Source organism: Vombatus ursinus, unplaced genomic scaffold (genome assembly GCF_900497805.2).
Source record: "Vombatus ursinus unplaced genomic scaffold, bare-nosed wombat genome assembly UNPS02011014.1, whole genome shotgun sequence".
Taxonomy (NCBI): domain Eukaryota; kingdom Metazoa; phylum Chordata; class Mammalia; order Diprotodontia; family Vombatidae; genus Vombatus; species Vombatus ursinus.
In genome coordinates, this window is record NW_020950792.1 from 5628002 (window position 1) to 5633258 (window position 5257).

Genomic DNA, 5257 nt, shown 5'->3' on the forward strand with positions numbered 1-5257 from the left:
GCAAGGGTACCAGGCACACTACTTACCCTTACACTACCAGCCTGTCCCTAAAGGATTTTTGCAGTAGTGGTCCCAACAACAGAAGAATAATGAAAAGTTTAAGAGAAACAGCAAGTTGGGGGCCCATTACCAGCTAGGCCCAGTAGAGGTCAGAAAGAAATACATAAACATCTATTTAGAGAAGACCATATATGGTGAGGCCTATAATTGTGTATAGCTCTAAGGGAGGCAGAATGGACATCTCTAGTCTCTCAACCACCATCTTCTCCAAAGAGGACTTTAATTCCTGCCAAGAGGAGAAGTTGAAAGTTGGGGTCAAAGGCTGCTGTGCTCTCCTTAGAGGGAGGGACAGCTAGAAGTATACATATCCACTTCCTCATCTAGGGGAATAAAATTGGGTTCAAGCTAACTTCTGATTGCTTTGTCGTTATGGTTGGGGGAAAGCAGGTCCCCAAGTTCTATATCCAAGGATTGACTTCATTCCACCATATACTAGTTTCACAATGAACACACATAGTGAATAGCAAAATAACCCATTTATCCAAATCACAGAAAAATAGAAATCAGAGAAGGTATACCTAGCAGAATATATAAATCAGATCATGAGCATGACAGATTATTTTCACCCAAAGGGAAACCCCCTGCAGTCTCTAGTGTAGCAAACTGGGAACAGGGAGACAGAGACTGCCAGGTCCTCTCATGTCTTCCCAAAGTCTTTTCTATCAGTAACCTAATGTGGCGTTGGCCTCTTCCATGTTTCCTCTTGGTGCTGAAAGTCAAAAGCACCTGAAGTGACTCAAAGCTCAAAAACTTGAAGCTTTAAGAGTCCCAAAGGGGACAGGTTGAGAACTGAAGCTCCCTTCACTCTTGTCAACTCAATTCTGCCCCTCATGCAGAGAAGGGCATTCATCTTAACCAATGAAGGGAAAGTCCCATACCAATGGGCTTTGGGACAGTAGCTACATTAGAAAACCATTAATAATGCTGAATGTATACTATAAGCTAAGAGAATTCTAAGATAAAATTCCAGAAGGGATTAGTCACAAGATTCAGGATGAATGAAAAGAAATGACAGAAGAGATAAGTAGTAAAATTAGAAACCCTGGGGGGGTAGGGTGAGACTTACAAGGAGAATAACCAACTTAGGTGATAAACAGGGAAACCTTCCCAGGTAGTAGTCAATCTAAAAAATAGAATGAAATACAAAGAGCTAAAAAAATCATTGACAAAACAATAAATAATAGAATAAAGTGAAAAGCCAAAAAATTGGAAGAATGTGAGATATATACTATAATGCAGTAGAGTGGAGAGAATACAGAAACAGAATGAGAAGAGATAATTTAAGAATCACTGGACTCCCTGCCTTAAAAGTTCATGAACCACATGGGGAAAGTATTATAGGATATTATTTAGCTGAGAATAATAAGAATTCACTGAATAGATTGTCTTTGTTTACAATGTTTTCAAATTATACTGCCTTGCATTCTTGTTTTCTTACTCTTCCCATTGGAACAGATTCTTTGCAGGGGCACCCTGAGCTCTGATAGGTAAGTTTTTACCTTATTTTGTCTGGATTCAGGCACTTTATGATTGTATCTCAAACATGTCATACCCTTTCCTTCCCACTGTAGATCCAACTGCAGCTCACCTTTATCTTCCCTTAACATCATATAAACTTCTTAAGAACAGGGACTGTCTTTCTTTCTTCTATTTGTATCTGTAGTGCTTAGCAGAGTACAAGTGCTTAACAAATGTTTGTTCCATTCATTGATGCTATTTTACCACAATTTTTGTTAAATTTGCTCCTACTGAATATGATATATCTCTATGGAAACACATTCTGGTCACACAAGTAATACCACATCTCAGTGATGCCTATAAAGTCACAATTTCCTTTACATTGCTGCCTATAGTATGTCCATTTTGAAGATGTAACTAAGGTACTGAGTTGTATTACTGCCCCTCTTCTTGGATGTAATCTCCTATGAATTATCGATTTTCTCTGATGATATTTTTCTTCCTATGCAATAATTGATATACTTTGTATATCTGTATTGACAGATGTATGGAGGTGGGTTTTTTCCCCTCCATTTTCAATTTAAAATCCTCTTGATGGAATCCACAGTTATTCAGGGAAATATATTTCAACCAATGCTTCAATATACTCCCTCTCAAACCAAGATTCTATTATTTCTAAATCTTAAACTTTAGTCTAGAAATAAAATACCATATTACTGCTATGTTTTTGTTTTGTTTGTTTTCTCTAGAGAATAGACCTATACAATAAGTTAAGGATAAGACAGTGTGATTTTAGGAGGAGGATGGCCAACTTAATCAATACAAATGTGAAAAATTGGTCTTATTTTTCTGTGATATCATATAGATGCAACTTTGATAGAGTGTGTTGCAGAAGGATAATCCTGTGTATCACGTTGCCTGAGGGAGATATGACTTCTGATTAACTGAGAGAAAGCTAAGTGCACTGCTATGCTATGCTATGGAGGAGGGTCCCTGAGCAAGCAAATAAGTAGAAAGAGGGGCCAGAAGGCAACAGAGGAGCTGCAACAGTTGTGTTTTGGGTTTTCTGCTCTTTGGAGGGGCTGTATATGTTAAAAAAGATGACTACCTCCTGGAGTGATTGGTTATAAAACACATCAGTGATTCTGGCTAACATGGACAGGCATGCACTGAAAAAGTATCAGAGAGAAGCCTGTAAGTGGGTGTTTGTGAACAGGTTGTTAGCCATGGAAAAGATAAAGTGTTTTGGTTTTGATATGGATTACACACCAGCTGTGTATAAATCCCCAGAGTATGAATCTCTTGGTTTTGACCTGATGGTTGAGAGATTAGTTTCCATTGGATACCCCCAGGAGCTGCTCAATTTCATCTATGATTCTACATTCCCTACCAGAGGACTGGTCTTTGACACACTATATGGGAACTTGGCTGAAAGTTGATGTCTATGGAAACTTCCTGATATGTGCACATAGATTTAACTTCATAAGGGAACCTGCAACTAGGGAACAGTATCTAAATAAATCTATCCAGCAAGACGACACAGAGAGATTTTACATTCTGAACACTTCTAAAGCTGAAGGAAGGAAGTAGGAAGAGTATTTTTGCTACAAATAGTGAACATACATATACTGATAAAATTATGACTTACTTGTTTGATTTCCTGCATGGCCCAAAGCCAGGGAGCTCACATTGACCATGCCAGTCCTATTTTAATTCAATCCTTGTGGATGCATGAAAACCACTGTTCTTTGGAAAAGGTACAGTCCTGAGGCAGGTGGACACTAAAACTAGCAAGCTAAAGATTGGCTTCTACACAGGCCCCTTCCATCATGGAATTGTCTATTCAGGAGGTTTATCTGATACTATCTGGCACCTACTAGGGGCCAAGGGCAAGGATGTTCTGTACATTGGAAACCACATTTTGGGTTATATCTTGAAATCAAAGAAACAAGATGGCATACTTTCCTTGCGATTCCCGAATTGGCACAGGAGCTGCACATCTAGACTGACAAAAATTTACTTTCTGAGGAGCTGCAGAGCTTGGATATATTTCAGGCAGAACTCTATAAGCATCTGGACAGTAACAGTAACGAGTGTCCAGATATCAGCTCCAATCAGAGACAAATTAAGAAAGTAACTCATGACATAGACATGTGCTATGGGATGATGAGAAATCTTTTCCAGAGTGGCTCAAGGCAGACGCTTTTTGCCAGTCAAGTGATGTGTTATGCAGACCCCTATGCTGCCTCTTTTATCAACCTCTTGTATAATCCATTCAGTTATCTCTTCAGAACTGTTCATGTCTTGATGCCTCATGAATCAACAGTAGAGCACATCCATGTGGACATCAATGAGATACAAATACCCCCTCGCTACACAGAACCATAAATTTGTGGATTTTAAAGACAGTAACTAAAAATGGCACCAGTTGACACACTCCCTCAGTGAGATCAAACCTCCCAACCTCTTCACTGGCCCCCTAGGAGATTTCATATTGCTATGATGATGTTGATGATGATGAAGAGGAAGAGGAAGAGGAGCAGTAAGAAAAAAGGAATCAAGAAAATGATGAACTATTCAGTGAACAAACTCTGTTGGGGCTCAGCAGGAAGGGGGATGATTCCCCATTTGGGTTTTGGTGGGGTTTGGAGTGGGAGAGGACTCTACCATATATACATCTGGAAAGTGTCTAAAGACTTAAAAATATTCTAATCATAGTGAACTTTGTTTTATCTTTCTGTATCTGCACTCTTTGCAGATGGTTCAAAATTCCAACAGAGTCTGTTTGAAAGAACTGTGAGTGAATTCAGAACCAACTGCATGCTGGTGACACCCTCCTGGTGCTAGTTATGACACTGTCCCCTAGTCCTTTCCATAAATGATGTCTTTCCTTGGTTTCTATCTAAATAACTGGATAGCAGTGGAGGATTATGGAGCAAGTAGAGCCAGAGCGGGGGTGAGAGGACAGACAGTCTGAAGATGCTGTGTGTGAACACATCATGCTGTTACTCTAGAACTATCTTTTTTAGTGCATCACACAATATTGTATATCAGTGGGGAAATATATTTTTTCCAATACCACATTTAGTCCTTTGTGAAGCACAATTTTCCCTTTCTGATCTTTTCAACATCCTGAATGGCTCTGGGTCAGTAGCTTAGAAAAGCATCTTGTCTGTGTTTTAGCTTTGGTTTGGTAGAGATTCATAATTTTCAACATCTGACACAGGCTGGGTGTGTCTAGTTCTGCTTCTGATGGTGCAGGCTGCTGACAGGTGTGCTGATGGCACACCTTCCACGACAGAAAAACTGGTGCAACTTATAAAGTAGCTTATATACTCAGGAAAAAAGAAAGCCATTCAGGGACATAAAAATTGTGAGAATGCATTGTTAAAGTCATAGGATGCTTAGACTCCCAATAACGTTTCAAGGTACAAACAACTGCCTCTCTCAAGGAGACCCATAACTCTTTGGCAGAATGAATTAGCCTGCAATTTAACAACACAATTTCATGCAGTTCTTCAAAAGGAAAATATATATTAGTCAATCACTTTGGATGAATCAACTGATACTCCTGACTCAGCACAGGTTTTATACTTCATTCTGGTCATAACAGAAGATTTTATTTGCTATGAAGAGTTTCTCCCTTAGGGTGTTCTTGTGAACAGACCATGGGGAATAGATGTCTTCAACAACTTTCAAGATAAATGTCATGAAGTTGGACTGAATTTGGTAAATTCAG

At 39.2% G+C, this 5257-nt stretch overlaps 1 pseudogene; it reads left to right on the forward strand.

Annotated features, from left to right (window-relative positions):
- Positions 1–2606: 2606 nt before the first annotated feature.
- Positions 2607–4064, forward strand: LOC114038415 (annotated as a pseudogene).
- The last annotated feature ends 1193 nt before the right edge of the window (positions 4065–5257 follow it).